The following is an 18048-nucleotide window of genomic DNA, read 5'->3' as shown; positions in this document are numbered from 1 at the left end:
GCACAACGCAACACAGCCAAATCAACCCAAATGATGATGTAGCCTCTTTGGCATGAGAGAGCTCCTTGCCAGCGCTGTAAAATACTAGAATGAGGTTATTTTGCTGTTAGAAGAAGAAACCTTTGAGCCATGCTTACCTAGTTAGGGCATCAAACTGTTAACAAGACAGAGAGGATAGATTAAGACACTCCGAGCCTTTGAAAACTCAGGAGCATTGTAAAAGTCCTATAAATGGCTGAAAGAAAGATGTAACAAGGGTTCAACTTCTAGAGACTGTAGAGACTTTTCTACTCAAGCGTCTCATCTTCATTCATTAGAAAATATAAGCTTCTTTTGCTGTTATATGTTCAATATTCCGTTTTATCTTCTGTTCTAAGCTTGCACTTGAACATGTTGTTCATGTTTCTTCTGTATCTAATGCTAGATAACTGTCATCTTATCTCTACATTGATAAATTAGATTTTCAAGCTTCTTTTACTGCCTGTAGCTAGCCATTCATATGTGTTTATATATGCATCTGCCGATACAGTCAGTATTCTCATTTGATACCTGTAGCTAGCCATTCATATGTGTTTATATATGCATCTACAGGTATAGTCAGTATTCTCCATCTATTCATTGAATCTACAAAATATTGAGAATTAGTAGTCTAAAGCCTTGTAAGCTGAGGGTGTTCATGCATGTCTTGAGTAAAAACAAAGTTGAAATGGTTATCTGGCTTGATCCAAACCATCATTCATTCCAATAGTTCAGAGAACAATATTGAAGATTATATGTTACCAGGCATCTCCGAGCTGTAACCTAGGAGAGTTTCCTAGAGTGATAACACCACCATATCTTGACTCCTGCCATCACATATAGAGCATCTGCAAATGCCCAAACTACATACCGCTCCACTCCAAAAATCTTGTCAGCGGTAGCTTGTACAACATGTGAACATGAAATTTCTGCAGATCCACCACCATATACGATTGAAATATCATGAATCAAGTTCTAGGCAACACAAAGTGCATCATGAAGGCTTTGCTTTGTCTCTTCTATCATCATCTTGTTTCCACCACAAATAAAAATTGTCAATGCCCTTGAATTTACACACTGTTCTATGTATAACATCCGATCCTTAGTTGTGCCAAATGCTTTCTCCCTCACAAGTCTAGCCTTCGCTAGCTTCTCAGGTGTCAATTCCTGAAATCATGGTACTATCCGCTGCCTCTCGAAGCCTGTTGATGTTACACAATTTTTTATGCGTTTCTCTACATTGCCATTGGCATTGAAAGTCTGGGAGGAATTTGTGGAGCGAGGATCTACACTGCAATTGGCATTGAATGTATGGATGAGTTTGGGATCCTTTTAAGAAGGCAAATTGATATGCGCGTGACTCATTCATGTATTGTTCGATAGAGTGGTCTGGGTAGCCTTCAATTGACTTTCAGTCTTGTCAAACAACTAGTATTCATTTTTGAAATCTCCAATAGCTGGGGTTTGTCTAGCCTTGCTAAAGTGTCCACTAAGATTGTTGAGCCTTCATTTCTTTGTGAGACAATGGCTACATCAAAATAGACATCATTCTAAACGTGTTTTTGTTTAGAACATTGAGACAACCACCCATCAACAACAAGTCAATATTGTTGAAGTTCATTCAAATTTAGTACCCAATGAAGCAACAGTTGTACATGCAGATGCAGAAGTGCAGTTTGCACTTTCCAAGCCCATCATCAAACCTTGGGAAGAGCTTGTCCACAACAAGCATAGAATAGGTCTTGGATATGATAAGGAGATGTCCTTTCATATTCCAGACTACTCAAAGCCCATCCAATTTCAGAGTGTTGGATTCCTTCATGACAGTTCACCTCCAGCTGTTCTAGATTCTGTCCCTCTTCCACAACAATAGATTATGAAATGCCAACACTGTGACCGAGTTGGCCATCTGAAAGATCACTGTTTTGATCTTCATCCATGTAAGCACTGTCATAAAACCAGTCATTCTTTAAATAGGTGCTTCATAAACAAACCTCCTACAAGAACAAAGATCCATCTTGGATGGATCACTTCTTAGCAATGGACATCAACATCCAAGAAGATATTCTAGTCATATGTCAGAACTTGTTCTAGAGTATTGAAAAGTCTTGCAATTGAGATTTCTTCATCTTCTCACCTTGTATCTGACAGGGGGGAAAATGATGGTCATCTACAAGCTTGAAAGCCACATCAAGTGAGCCTGAGCCACAACCTGCCACACCAGATTCAGAGTTGTAGCAGAAGAATTGGGGATACTTCCTCTAGCAGAAGACTCCAGCTTCTTGCCAGTTTTGGAAGACTTCCAGGAATTGCATTAAGCATTCCAGAGTTGTTGGTCATCCTTAAACCATCACAAGTTGAGACTTCCCTTTTCAGTTTGAGGTTCTCCCTTTTATGCAGGGTGAGACCTCCCTTTCATAGTTGAAGGTTTCCCTCTTCAAAACATCAGGAGCACTTCCTCTAGCAGAAGACCTGAACTTCATGTTAGACTTGGAAGAGTTCTGGGAACTACACTAAGCATTCCAGTGCTGGTGGTCATCCTTAAACCATCACCCTTTCAACATTTCAGAGAGCACATTCAGCCTAGTGCTGCCATGCATTTTCGTGCATTTTGTATTACAACTTTCTTCTTGGACTCATACATAACCCTTCGGATTAAGGGGGGGAATGTTGGACACCTAATTCTCTATGGATTTGTGTAGAATGTGAACAACCATGAGAGTCCAAGAGACCTTGGGATGTGGAACCCAACGGTCACACAAATGTACTATAAATGTATATCATTGTCAAATAATAGATGTACTCTCCTGCTTATCTTTAATATTCTATTGCTGCCATGTGTGTGTTTAACAAAAATGATGATTTAGAGGGCGTTGGATTTAAGAATTTATGAAAAATTAAAAAATAATTGTAAAAAAAGAGTAAGAAATTATTTTCTCTATATATATATATTAAACTAATTTAAAATTTATAAAAATAAGTGTTTTATAGTAGTATAGTCTCTGTCATTTAAGTAGAAATTATGTTTTTAGTAAAATTGTAAATTGATATATGAAGTGGATAAATTAATTTCAAGGATTAATTTTAGTGTTAATAACTATTAGTAAGTCTATGCATTTATGGTTTTACTCATATTTATTAAAGTGTTGAAGAACACATAAATAATAGTGGGTAGTAATTATTAGTATGTATTTAGTTTTTATGCAAATGCTTGCTTATATTATGATAGAGAAAAATATCATCTTTATTTAAATCAATAAACATACCTTTAATTAATTTAATTTATGTTATAATTTATTTTAAAATTATATAATATATATACATGTGGATATAGTTTTATTCAACTTTTAATAATTATAAGGGATAACATTTTTAAATATTTTTGGTAAAATTATTTGGAAAAAGATATAAGATAACTATGCATTATTCTCAACATAAAAATAACATTAGAGGAAATTTTAGCTTAAAAATAGTCTCTGAATGAAAAATAATAAAATAAGAGTTATGAATTTTTGAAGGAAAAGAAGAAATATATATATATATATATATATATATATATATATATATATTGTTGGCTTATATCCTTACACATTTACTCAAATTTATAGTGTAGACACTCATTGGATGCAAAATTAAATTCCACATGCAACGAGTACCAATTATGCATACTTATGAGAAGACCCATATTGATAAAAATTGAAGATACATTAAAAAATGTTCAATATGTTTTTTAATGTATTTCCATTTTTTATCAAAGTGGGTCTTCTTAGAAGTATCCATAATGGATACTCATTGGATGTGGAAATTAATTTTGTATCCAATGAGTGTCTTGAAATTTGAGTAAACCTATAAAGAAATAAGTAAAAAAAGATAAGTAAAAAATACAAATAAAAATAGCTTTTGTTTTATTTTCTCTCCATAATATTTACATGTACCTTTTTAAAAATTAAAGAGATTAATTGACATATTATATATTTAAATTTAAAGAGATTGGTTGACATATTTATATATTAAAATTTAATAGGCACTTTTAGACTCAAAATATCACATCAAAGTGTGTGTATATATATTTTTTTCTTTTATTTAATAAAAGAAATATAAAGAAGTGTGTATGTACGTTAATATATTTTGATTCAACTTGTAATGATTATTTGCATTATTATAAAGGACAAAGTTTTCAAATATAAAATAGTTGCATTATTTTCCACATAAAATTAATAAAAAAAAATATATAATATCTATATATATATACAAATCTCTATTTTTATTATTATTGAAAGTAACAAGGTAAAACAAATGATAATCCTTCCCTATGAAATATAACCTTCGAAATTTAATATACATATAAACCCCACATCATATAAACCCCACATCATTTTATATCTATTGGGACCCCTCATCACACACATAATTTTCATTACAAATGGCCCAAATAAAATAGAGAAAACACATAATATCAAAATAATGGACAGTTTTGTTGAAAAATAAATACAAATTATAATAAAATAAAATTAGGTTATTGTGTACGAATCCTTCCCATTTAGAATTCACATAAAATGCTAATATTGAAATAAATATATGCCAAAGATCATGTAAAAAAACTTATAATGAAGCAAGAACAACTATTCAAACGAAAAATACAATAAATGATATAAATGAAAAAAAACAATGTTTAGGCCATAAAACATAAAATATGTTCGTGCAAATATGCATTTTCAGTAAATCTCAACTGTACAAAAATTTAACATGGGAAGATTTTTTTAAATTGTTTTATTATAAGATAAGTTTCAATAACATTCGTACAAACTTCAATCAATAACAACCGATTAATTTTTACCACAACTAATTGTTTTTCGTCAACACTTCTACTAATAAACTGTCGTGTGCAGGTGGGGCAAAGGTGCCTCTAGAAGAGGTTTCGACAGGGCTCGAATCGGTGTGGGTAGGTTTAGGTTTGTCACCAGAATCGATTGATGGGGCCTTAGGAGTTGTAGGAAAACTGATCGGAGGAATGGGAACACCCACAATTGTTAATAGCATGAAAAATTATTAGTAAAATATTAGAGGAATTTACTGTCAAAAATTCATCATTTTGTTCTATGGGTGAGAATTAATAGTAAAAAAAAATTGAAATTCTTGGACCTTTGCAAACGTTGATGAGTGGTTTGATGACTTTTTAGGTGGAGCTTCTGATTAATCTTAACACTGACATTATTGCATAGAGAAAAGAGGTGGTAGAATTAGGCTGCGTTTGTTTCAAAGAGATTAGCGACATCATTAGAGATGTCACTACTAATAATCCAATTCCTCTTATGCTGTTAGAGAAATGGGATTAGTTCTCTTTTTCTTTTTCCTTAATATATATATATATATAGATACACCTCACTGTAATACCTTGGTGGGTCCTTTTGTCCACTACTAGATCCAACGACCACAATTTGAGTGGGGAGATCGACGGTTGAGATTGGATTGCATTGGGTCAACATGCCCGATGGTTAATGGGTAGACACCCCAACACAATCATGGTTCCAACCTAGGGTTTTAGGGCCTCCATCAGATGGTCCACGATGCCTCCACCCATCTAGTGGTTAATAACAATTGTACCACTCCTTCTTTCCACCCCGTTGACATCACGGGGGGCATCACAATACCTCCACAACCGTCCGATCTCTTTGATCTCCACCATCTGATCGAAGTGGTACCCGGTCCTTTGACTATTGTACAACCCCTCCCCACAAGGAACATGTCATCCCACCGAGGCCATTAACTCCACCATTAATCCAACAACCCACATCACCCATGCTTTTGATCAACGAATTCCATCTAATCAATATGTATGCAAGTTAATAGGGGTAGGGGTGATCCAGGTGGATATTGGTGGCCACCTGCCAAGTCCACTTGGACCCCCACCATTGTTTCTTTCAGTGTTTCAGTTTCCTTAATTGTAGCACAATTTACTATTTTTAGCAGTTTTTCGAGTCCTGAACTTCTGAAGCCGTTTTGAGGCCCTAAACAGCGTTTTTTTGGGAAAACTGGGAGCAACATGGGTCCTTGGATCAATGTTGCTCTTCCTAATGTTGTAGTTCTCAGATAGATCTTTATAACGAGATATTGTGCGCATCAAACAGAGATCGTATGCCAAAGTTACGACCTCGGGAAGTTGATATACCAATTTACCCAAACGGGGCCCACAATTTGGCGTTTCATCTTCTAGGGTTAGGTTTTTGGATGTTTAGGGTTTTCCATTGTTTCTCAACAATAAATAGGCCTTCGAGCCTAATTGTAACATAGTTCAGAGGCATGTAGCTGCCACATCTCTTCTCAGAGATAAGCTGCCATCGTTCTAGCTGGTTTATTTCCGTTGTTGTTTGTAGGCATATTTCAGTGTTTTACATTAATGAAATGAAGTATTATTTCCATTGCATCTTTGTGTTTATGGTTATCTCTGTAATTTTTTGCGTTTTTGTTTAAATCTAGATTAGTGGTATCAGAGCGGTCTGCTTTTTCTCTGTTTTTATTTGCATGTCCTTAATGAGGTCGGGATATAAGGAGTTAGGGCTTGAACTAGTCGAACCTTTCCAAGACCAACCTCACAAATGTCGATGACCTCCCATGGTAGATGAAAAGAAAGACAAGGGGGCAGGAGATCCTATCAAAATCTTGCTCGAAGAAGCCCTCGAGTGATAAAGGAACGCGATGATGGACAACTTTGCCCAGATCCTTCAAAGGCTACCCAGGGGCGATGCATTGTCTTCCAACAGCTAATTTGGAAACGCTACACCGTTTAAGGTACAAGTTAATTTTGAAATCCCCATATTCGAGGGTCAGATAGACACAGATGCCATTGATAAATGGTTAAATATACTAGAGGGTTATTTTTCTGTTCATGATTTTTCCAGTCGGGAAAAGATTATTTTCGCTCTTCTCAAAGCAGTCCCCCATGTCAAGGAATGGTGGGAAATCTATTGCGAGCAGAAGGATGAAAGTATAGGCTCACTATTTTCAGCCACACCCACTTGGGATTCATTCCAGGATGCCATCAGGGAGCAGCACTACCCTGTCGGAAGCTATGAGGATCAATACATAAAGTGGACCATGTTGTGGCAGGGAAGGGACCAAGACATGCTAGAGTTTACCAATATTTTCCATACCCTTCACACAAAGTTGGGTATCAAGGATTCAGAGCAGCATTTGGTACTCAAATACCGTGGCTGCTTGCACAAGTACATCCAGGAAGAAATAGAATTCCTGAACATCCCCTCGCTTGGCATGACATACCGATATGCCATCAAGGTCGAGCAAAATTTTAAACAAAAGAAGCAAGACTTTGGATTTGTGAATCCAAAGCAAGGGAAAGGTGCCCCCAAACCGTAGAACAAAGGACAAAGCCAAGGCGAGGCGGCCCAAGACAACCTACCAAGGCTGCAAGTAAAGAATAGCGCCGTGAAGCCGAAAAATAACACGGGAAAGTGGGGTGAGTTCCATAAGAGCTCCACTCACAACACAAGTGAGTGTTGGGCCAAACAGTCACTGGTGGCTGAGCTAAAGGTTTCAGAATCGGATGCATGTTCTGACTTTGAGTCAGAACCTGACAAGGGGAATGAAAAAAGTAAGCAGATTATCGATGCGGAGCCCAATGCCACCATTGCCACCACGAAGATCCAGAAGGAGGAACCTGAAGATCTAGAGGAGGAGGAGCGTCTCTTCCACTCCCAGATGTGGGTAAAGGGCTCCCTGCTACAGTTCATTGTCGACAGTGGGAGCTAAAAGAACTTCATTTCAGCAGAGGTCATGTAGCGGCTTGGCTTACCGACAACAACACATCCACAACCATACACCATCAGGTGGCTTCACCAAGGACAAGATCTTCGTGTGAGCCGACAGTGTCGCCTTCCATACAACATCAAGCCCTTCACGAATGAGGTATTGTGTGACATTACTCCCCTTAAAGTTTGTGATGTATTATTAGGACAACCATACTTGTGGAAGCGACATGCTGTGTATGAATCAAGGCCCCGTGCTGTTATTGTTACTTTGGGAAATAAGTTGTACAGGATACCAGAGGTAGCACTGCCTACCGCCATCTCTTTGGTTACTGCAAAACAATGCAATAAGCTCATTTCCAAAACCAGGAAATTTGTTTTCCTGATGATACGCCCTCAAGGAAAGAAGAAGATGGTGGCCATGACCTCCAGACAGGGCCCCTCCGCACGACAACTACAGATGGACAAGGTCGTGGAGGAGTACGAGGACATCTTCACCTCCCCCCAGGGGTTCCTCTGCACTGTCAGGTCAAGCACTCCATCGATCTGACCCCAGGTACGCCGCTGCCCGATGGACCAATCTATTGGCGCTCCGTTCTAGAGAACGATGAAATTAAGAGGTAGATTTTTGAGCTACTGCAGAAAGGTCACATCCATCTGAGTTCATTGCCTTGTGGGAGCCTGATCGTGTTGGTACAGAAGAAGGATGGGACTTAGAGACTCTGTATTGACTATCGGGCGCTGAACAAGATCACTATCTGTAATAGGTACCCGATCCCACAGATTGATGACCTCCTAGACCAACTGAAGGGGGAAAAATATTTTAGCAAGATTGATTTGAAGTCAAGATATCACCAGGTACCAATCGAATCCTCCGATGTGTGGAAGACTGCCCTCAAAGCCAAGTAGGGCCTTTTTGAATGGTTGGTTATGCCTTTCAGATTGATGAATGCTCCTGCAACCTTCATGAGGTTAATGGATGACATCTTATAACCATTGACCAACTCATTTGTAGTGGTATACTTAGATGACATCCTGATCTTCAGCTAGAGTTGGGAAGAGCACCTCCACCACATTCGATAGGTTCTCCAAACACTGCGGCAACACAAGTTATGTGCCAATTTGAAGAAATGCACTTTTGGCATGACTCAGGTTCAGTATCTGGGATACATTATTGATGAAAAAGGGGTGCATGTGGATCCATCCAAGATCCAAGTCATTCAGGATTTGCCATCTCCAACCACTCTGACAGAGCTCCACAGCTTTTTAGGTCTTGCCAACTTCTACTGCAGGTTCGTGTTGGGATTTTCTATATCACTTGGCCCTTGAGTCAAGTCACCAAGGGGGGAGTGAAAGAAATATTCTTTTGGTCTGAATCTCAATAGAAGGCATTCACTGAGTTGAAAGATCGCCTCAGCATGACACCAGTGCTTGCATTACTAGACTTGCAACAACCATTTGAGGTCGAGACAGATGCCTTTGACTATGCTATTGGGGCAGTCCTTACTCAACACAGACATCCAATGACATATCAGAGTGAGACACTTTCAGACACAGTCTGGGAGTATCCCACTTATGACAAAGAGATGTATTCCATTGTGCAAGCCTACCGACAATGGAAGCATTACATTTTGGGGAAGGAAACTGTCATCCACACAGACCACTAAACCCTGTAGTTCATACAGATGCAAGGGAAATTGCAGAATGATTGCCATCAGAAGTGGCCCACATACCTACAACACTTCCATTTGAATATCAAGTATAAGAAGGGCACAACCAATAATGTTGTAGATTGCCTCAGTCGACCACCGATCATGGTGTTAACCACCGTGCTCAACTCTTGTGGGCACGAGACTTCTGATTGGCCACTTCTCTACAAAAGAGATCCAGAATTCGGCCACACATACCAGACACTCTTGGAGGGTCAGCATGTTCCAGATTTTCACCTCCAGGATGCCCTATTATGCCACCTGGGTCACCTTTGTGTTTCTTCAAGTGAGCGTGCCAAGATGATTTAGGAAGCACACTACAGTTGTGCTGCTGGGCATTTCGGGGTCGAGAAAATGGTGGCTGTATTGCAGAAGTATTTCTATTGGCCAAATTTTCAACAGGATGTCAGGAAGTACATTAGATCATGCATTTCCTGCACCATTTCCAAACTGACCATCAAGAAGCAAGGCCTCTATACCCTGCCGCCTACCCTTAGTCGACCTTGGGAATCCATCTCCATGGATTAAATGTTAGGCTTTCCTTCCACTAAGCATGGAAATGACTGTGTTTTTGTGGTCATCGACAGGTTCTCGAAGATGTCCATTATGGCGACTTGCAAGAAGAATATCACAGCAGAAGCCAATGCTAAACTCTTCTTTGAACGAGTGTGGGTACACTTTGGGATCCCATAATCTATCATCTCATATCGGGGCAGCAACTTCCTTAGTACATTTTGGTGCAGTGTTTGGTCGATGCTGGACACCAAACTCACTAAGTCCATAGCCCTCCATCTTCAAATTGATGGCCAAACAGAGATCGTCAACAAGATGATCGTACACATTCTGCGCATGTACAACTCAAAACATCCACACACATGGGACGAGAGCCTCCCCTATGTTCAACACAGCTACAACTGGGCTCTCCATAGCTCGACTGGCCACATCCCTTTTCAGGTGGGCTTGGGATTTCAGCCACTATGTCCTATTGATGTGGCCATGCCATTTGCAGCTACTCACGCAGATTCGTCTCATGTCCAGTCCGAAACAGATAAGGTAAATAGCTTCATTGAGCACATCCAACATATTCACTAGCTGGTCCATGACATTCTGGAGAAATCAAATGCCAAGTACAAGCAATGACATGATCAACATCAGGTGGCACACAAGTTTCAGGTGGGCGACAAAGTCTGGTTGCATTTGCAAAAGGAACACCTTACCAGAGCCTATCAGAAACTCAAACCACTCTGATATGGTCCTTACACCATTACCAAGGCTGTGGGAGACAATGCATTTGAGCTCAACATTCCCCCATTCCTTGGCTTGCACCTAGTGTTTAATGTGGACCACCTTCGGCCATACTTTCCACCATTACTAGACACATCCGACATTGCAGAATAGCTCACACTCACAGAGTTAAATCCAGATTGCATGGAACAAGCTGCAACTGGTCGGATCATGGACACATAGATCAAGCACACTCGCCAACAGAATATCCAACTATATCGAGTTGTCAAAGCAGGCCAACACCTTCACTAGGGCAAGTGGCTCACTAGGGACCAAGTTCAACTGAGGTTTCCTCATCTCATGGAGGAAATCAATGCAATGGGGACCATTGCTTCCTAAGGGGGGAGGAATGATCTAGGTGGATATTGGTGGCCACCTGCCAAGTCCACTTGGACTCCCACCATTGTTTCTTTCAGATTTTCAGTTTTCTTATTTGTAGCACAGTTTACTATTTTTAATAGTTTTTTGGGTCCTGAACTTCCAAAGCCATTTTGAGGCCCTAAACGACATTTTTTGGGAAAAGTGGGAGCAACATGTGGCCATGGACCAATGTTTCTCTTCCCAAAGTTGTAGTTCTCGGATAGATATTTCTAACGAGATATTGTACGCATCAAATGGAGATCATATGCCAAAGTTACGACCTCGGGAAGTTGATGTACCAATTTACCCAAATGGGGCCCACAGTTTGGCATTTCATCTTCTAGGGTTAAGTTTTTGGATGTTTAGGGTTTTCCATTATTTCTAAACAATAAATAGGCCTTCGAGCCTCATTGTAACACAATTCAGAGGCATGTAGCTGCCACATCTTTTCTTAGAGATAAGCTACCATCGCCCTAGTTGGTTTATTTCCATTGTTGTTTGTAAGCATATTTCAGTATTGTACATTAATGAAATGAAGTATTATTTCCGCTACTTCTCTGTGTTTATGGTTATCTCTGTAATTTGTTGTGTTCCTATTTAAATCCGGAAATCTGGATTAAGGGGTGTCAAAAAGGGTGGTTTACCTAAACCATTGATCTCTCAATCAACAACATGGATTGAATATGACACCTTTCACTAGTTTTTCGAAATCGCTACAGGGGGTGTTAGAAGGTAGTTCTTGGTTTCCTAAAACCACCCACGGTTTTTTGCTGACATATGTTGATAAAAAATGGGCCCCATATCTCTAAGTGCCATGGAACAAGCCCGCCACGTCACCTCGATGCCATCATCTCAACGTCCACCCCCACCTTCTCCTCTTGTGCCTTCGGGGTGGGCCCTCTGAGACATGTTAACCCGGTCCTGATACCCCGGTGCATCCCTTAATCACTCCTTTGCACACCTCTAGGGTGGGACCTGTGGGACATGTCATCCTAGTCCCAATGCCAAGACGCTCCTATGACATGGACCTTTTTTTGCTTCAAGGGTAGACCTTTAGGAAACATGGGTCGATGGACCACACCTATGAACGACCCTTGCTTCCAATTGGTCCATAGTGTGGCAGTGCCATGACATCCCGCTGGTGGTCACCCCTCGTATTGTCCCGATGATCTCCTTCTCATCCCTATTGCACCTCTAGGGTGGGGACCATTGGGACACATCACCTTGGTCTCTTCACCCTGAAATTCTTTTATCTTGTGCCTCTTGAGCTTTCGTGATCCGATCCTAGGGATGTGCTATTAGGTGGGCTCCATCCAAGCTAATGGAAATAATCCCCGCCTTCGAGCTGTGAGCCCAACTAGCCTGTTGCTAAGTCATCCCTGCCATTGGGCCATTGTCAACCCTCCATTGCCTAATCATGATAAAGTAAAATCAGGGTGACAAATCCTCGGCTTCTAGGATGAGGGTTTCATCAAGTTGCTTGAATAGGATTATCCCACTAAGGTTATAAGGTTGAATCCTACCCAACTTCCTCATAGTATTTATTCATAGGAGAACTTTGTCATTAGGCATAGGTTCACTTATGGCTCAACTGCAATGGTTTTAAAACTGTTTAGAACTATGCCAATGCTCTACCATGACCACTATAGCTTGATAAGCACTCTTCGGTGCTACCCCTCCTGAGCTTACTCTGGAGTTAAACTTTTGAAGTCTAAAGGCTATGAGGATATCAGTACTCCTTGAAAATCCTCACATCAAGGTGCATCTAAGACTCGTAGGGTCTTAGCTAATAACAATGTGTTGCTTGTTTAAGACCTCCATAACATTTGGCCCATAGAAGTGCCTAGAGGTTTAGTACTCTAAAAGATATATCAATCCCTTAAGCACCATGGCTATCAACATCTATTCAAGACAGAAAATGCCACATTGTTTCACTACTAAGGGGTGGCACAAGCGACAGTGTCTAGTATGAGGAGGTTCACTAGGAGAACCAATAGTGCAAGAATGTATGCCACTAAAAATGTAAGGCTAGAGAAGCCCCTAATGCAAAGTCAAAAATTATTAAGGTTAAGAGAGGAAGTAATCCTCGACATCAACAAATTTTCATATACATATAACATAGGCTTGTAGCCAACTTATGCACACATACCCTGTCACATCAGGTTGTCTCCAATGTAACCATTATATATGTAATGAAGGGAGTTCCAGTGCTATTCGTTGTTATGATTTTGGATCAATTTCTTTATAGACTATTTCATTACCCTTAACATTGAATAATGTATTAATCATTCATGTGAATAACAAGAACAAAATCCATGTCCATTACATTTTCACACATCATTTCAATCCATAAATGCATCACATGTTCATTACATTTATAAGCACCATTTCAACCTAGAAATGCAAACACATGTTCATTAGCATTATAAATACATGAGAACACTTACCTTAGAATGTTTTGGGAAATTGAGTATGGGATAGGGACTCTCCACCCAACTATAGATAGCTGTAGAAAATTATCACTTGTAGTTGTCACCCTTGTGCCAGATTCTAGAGATTGAGGGGCTTGCTCAAAGGATTAAAACACCAACTGCCAGCTGAAACAAGGACTCTAGAGGACCTCCTTCCTCCACCCACCGTCCACTCAACAATTGAATAACACATAAGGAATCCAGAGGCCAACTTCCTCCACCCTCCAACAACCCAATGGAAGCCAATCAAAATACATAGGGAATACAAAGGATTCTTCTCCACCCAAGCACAAATAGGGAATCCATAGGCCAACTACCTCCACCCAAGAATGTCAAGGGAATCTAGAGAAACAAGGCTCCACCCTTCAAGAAAAACACAATAGTTGCACCCACTTTGGGGAATCCATAACCCACTGTAAGAGAAAACAACAAGAAAGGCTTCAAAGGTCCTCCATCTAGGAATCCAAGGAACAAACCTCCACCCAAACCATCAAGGGAATCCAAAGAAATCCCATCTCCACCATTTGGATATATAGGGAATCCAGAGGCCATTTTTTCTTACCAAGGAGAGACCTACTTCATGCCAGTCTTACCAACCAAAATAAAATCACTGCCTTCTCTTCTCTTCTGCAAATCTCCTTGTTGTTCCTCTTATCTTATGATTTTCTCTATGGCAACTGAAGATCAAAAGGGATTCCCATGAATAGGGTCAAACTCCTCCTTTTCCTCTGTTGTCTACACAGTCTTCTCCAACTCCAATAATTGTTGTCCCATTTTCCTTTTCAATGTTTCTTAGGGAAACATGGACCTATGTACTCATCTTGTAGCCTAATCAAACTAAGAAATGAGTCTATTAAAGACACACCAACTAACCTTTAATGGATGTTATAACAGTTCAAATTTCCTATAGCAAGGAAACCTCATACATCCCAAGAAAAAAACCTTCTGAGATTTGGAATCCATGTCCCTTTGAACTAATCCATTTTAATATATTTTTGTCAAAACATTTACATTGCATTTTCATGTGGAAACCCCAGTTGGGCTTGTAAAAAACCCCTCCCTCATGAGGGAACACTACCCTCAGTGTTATGTTTCTCATATGCAACACATGAAACAAAATAAAATACATATTGTTTCATGGAGCTTTAAATGTATCTATAAAATATTTACAACCATATATACATTTGATTCAACCAACAAACAAAAAAGGATATGCTTCTCTCATGGAGTCATCCATTTCCCAAGAGGCTTCCTCTGGCCCAAAGTGTGTCCACTGCACTTTGAATTGCTCTATGGCTCGATTCTAGAGCATGAGACTCCTCTAGTATATAATGCACAATGGATCTAGTTGGAACTCTCCCTTTGGTTCCACCTATAACACATACCAGTCAATCATATGATTAGAATCCTTCACATATATTTTAAGCAAAGAAACATGAAAAACATCATCAACTTTTACTGATGGAGGTAAGGCCAACCTATAGGCCACTGGTCCAATAATTTCAAGGATCTCGAAAGAACCACAATAATGTGGTGAAAAATTTGCACATGACCCAATATCTAAGGAACTCTTCTTGGGTTTGATCCTCAAATAAACATGTTCCCCGATTTGGAGCTCTTTATGCACCCTATGCTGGTCTGCATAGATTTTATGCCTATCATATGCCACTTTCAAATTTTGTTTGATGACTTGAATTTTCTACTCCATTTCCTTGAGCATATCAGGCCCAACAAGGACCCTATTCATTGGATCACTCTAGCTGATAAGAGTATTGCAACTCCTCCCATACAATGCCTCAAATTGACTAATCTTTATGGAGTCATGGTATCCATTTTTGTACACAAACTCTACAAGTGGAAGATACCGCTCCCACTTCTTGGGTTGTTTCATTATATACATCCTCAACATGTATTTGAGGATCCTATTTGTCCTCTCTATTTTCCCATCTATATGTCAATGATTTAAAGCTGTACTAAATGCCAACTCGGCCACCAAATGTGAAAATAGTTCCTTCCAAAATCTTGAAGTGAACCTAGCATCTCGATCTAAAATAATTTTCTTGGGAACACCATGCAATCTCATAATGTCCCTTATGAAGGTTTGTGCCACCTCACTAGCAGAATTGGTCGATTTTACTACCAAAAATTGAGCCACTTTTCTCAACTTGTCGATCACCACCATAATTTCATCATGCTACCTAGTGGTTCTAGGAAAACCTATGATGAAATCCATGGAGATTACCTCCCATTTCGATGATGGAATGGAATGGGCTGCAATAATCCTACTAGATGCTTGCATTTAACCTTCCCTTATTGACATTCTATGCATTTAACCACAAAATCAACCACTTTTTTCTTCAGATTTAGCCAATAATAGTACTTTTTTTAATGGCTATAAGGGTCTTTTGGTACCCTAGGTTACCTGAATATGGATTGACATGGAATTCTCTCATTATGAGCCTCTTCATTTTTTATCATTGGGCACATAAATTCTATTATTAAGCCAAATTAAGCCATCATTAGTGAGGTGATATTCCTCATCCCCACCATCCTGTAGCAACTTTTCTTTCATTTGCTAATATTTTTCATCATGTTGTCCTGCATTCTTAACCCTTTCTACTAGGTCCAATTTATAGTATCTTATGACTTCCAAGTGATTCATTTGAATCCTCCTACTAAGTGCATCAACAACCCTATTTTCCTTTCCTTTGATGTACTTGATATCAAAATAAAACTCACTAGGTATGACCAACCATCTAGCCTATCTAGTGTTCAACTTGGGTTTCTCAAACAAATACTTGAGCCCATTATGGCCAATCATAAGTGTAAATTTTTTTCCAAGGAGGTAATTCCTCCACATCATCAATGCATGAATGACAGAAGCCAACTCTAAGTCATGAGTCACATAATTCACCTCATGCTCATTTAGTTTCCTTGGCTCATATCACACTACCTATCCCTCCTTCATCAAGGCTCCACCAAGTCCTTCCTTGTAGGCATATGTGCACACCACACAATCCTTGTTAAGATATTCAATCCTCAAAATTGTTCCATTTGCGAGAAATTGCTTCAGTTGCTCAAAAATTACCGCACACTGAGTTGTCCACTTAAATTTCTTTCCCTTTCTCTACAAGGATGTGAGAGGATGGTTTATCTTGGAGAAAATTTTGATAAATATCCCGTATTAACCTGCCAATCCGATGAATGGCATGACCTCCTTCACATTCTTTAGCATTGTCCACTCCATTATAGATTTGATCTTCTCAGGATCAACTGAGATCTCTTTTGTCTTGAAGATGGATCCCCTTTGGGATTCGAAACGTCGACAAGAAGCACATAATACTGTGGATGATCTGAATCACAATTTTCCACATTCCCTAAATAATGTAGCTCTAAATGGAAAAAGTCACACTTGTTGAGCTTTACATAGAGCTTCTTTTCCCTTAGCAACTATAGTACTGCAACCATATTCTTTTCATGCTCTTCCTTTGTCTTTGAGTACACTAATATGTCATCAACAAACACAATGACAAAATTTTCCAAATAAGGATGCAACACACTATTCATTAAGCACATGAACATGGGGCATTAGTAAGCCCAAAGGGTACCACTACAAACTCATAGTGCCCATATCTTGTCTTGAAAGAAATCTTGTGAATTCCATCCTCCTTGATTCTTACTTGATGATATCCTGACCTCAAGTGAATCTTGGAGAACACCGTTGCTTCCCTCAACTGATCAAAGAGATCACCAATCCTTAGTAGTGGGTACTTGTTCTTTATGGTCACCTTGTTTAATTTGCTATACTTAATGCTTAATATAAGGGTTCCATCTTTCTTATTTACAAACATGGAGACACACTCAAACTTATGTAGCCCTTGTCCAACATCTCCTTTAGCTGCAATTTTAACTCCACCAACTCAGGGGTGCTCATCCTGTTGGTAGCTTAAATGCTAGTACTGCTCCAGGTACCAAATCAATAGACAAATATTACTCTTTTTGAGGAGGTAATCCATGAACCTCCATTGGTAAAAAACCTGCTTACTACTGCAGAATCAGGTACCTATTTAGCAGTTCACTTTCCTCATTATCAACATTACTGCTAGCCTTCTCCCGACTTAATACTTGCATTGAAAACAACATGTACACTTTTCTGATGCTGCGCTTGGCCTACATGGCCATGATCAACCTCACTGAAGTATGATTTTTCCTTCCCTACTCTTCTTTCTCCTTGCTCATCTTAGCATTCAATTTCATTTTCATAACAATCCACTTTGGTCCTATGCAAGTACAACTAATCCATTCCCAATAATATGTTGTATGCACCCAATGAAAATGCATTCAAATGTGCTTTTGTAGGCATGCCACTAAGATCAAATATACATGATCTCACCTTGTGATTAATCCTTCTTTTGGTTTCGGATTTCGATTGAACCAACCATG

This window comes from Pinus tabuliformis, chromosome 1_2 (assembly GCF_031772625.1).
Source record: "Pinus tabuliformis cultivar Carrire ecotype Pingquan chromosome 1_2, CPIR1, whole genome shotgun sequence".
Classification (NCBI taxonomy): Eukaryota; Viridiplantae; Streptophyta; class Pinopsida; order Pinales; family Pinaceae; genus Pinus; species Pinus tabuliformis.
This window is presented reverse-complemented; position numbering follows the sequence as displayed.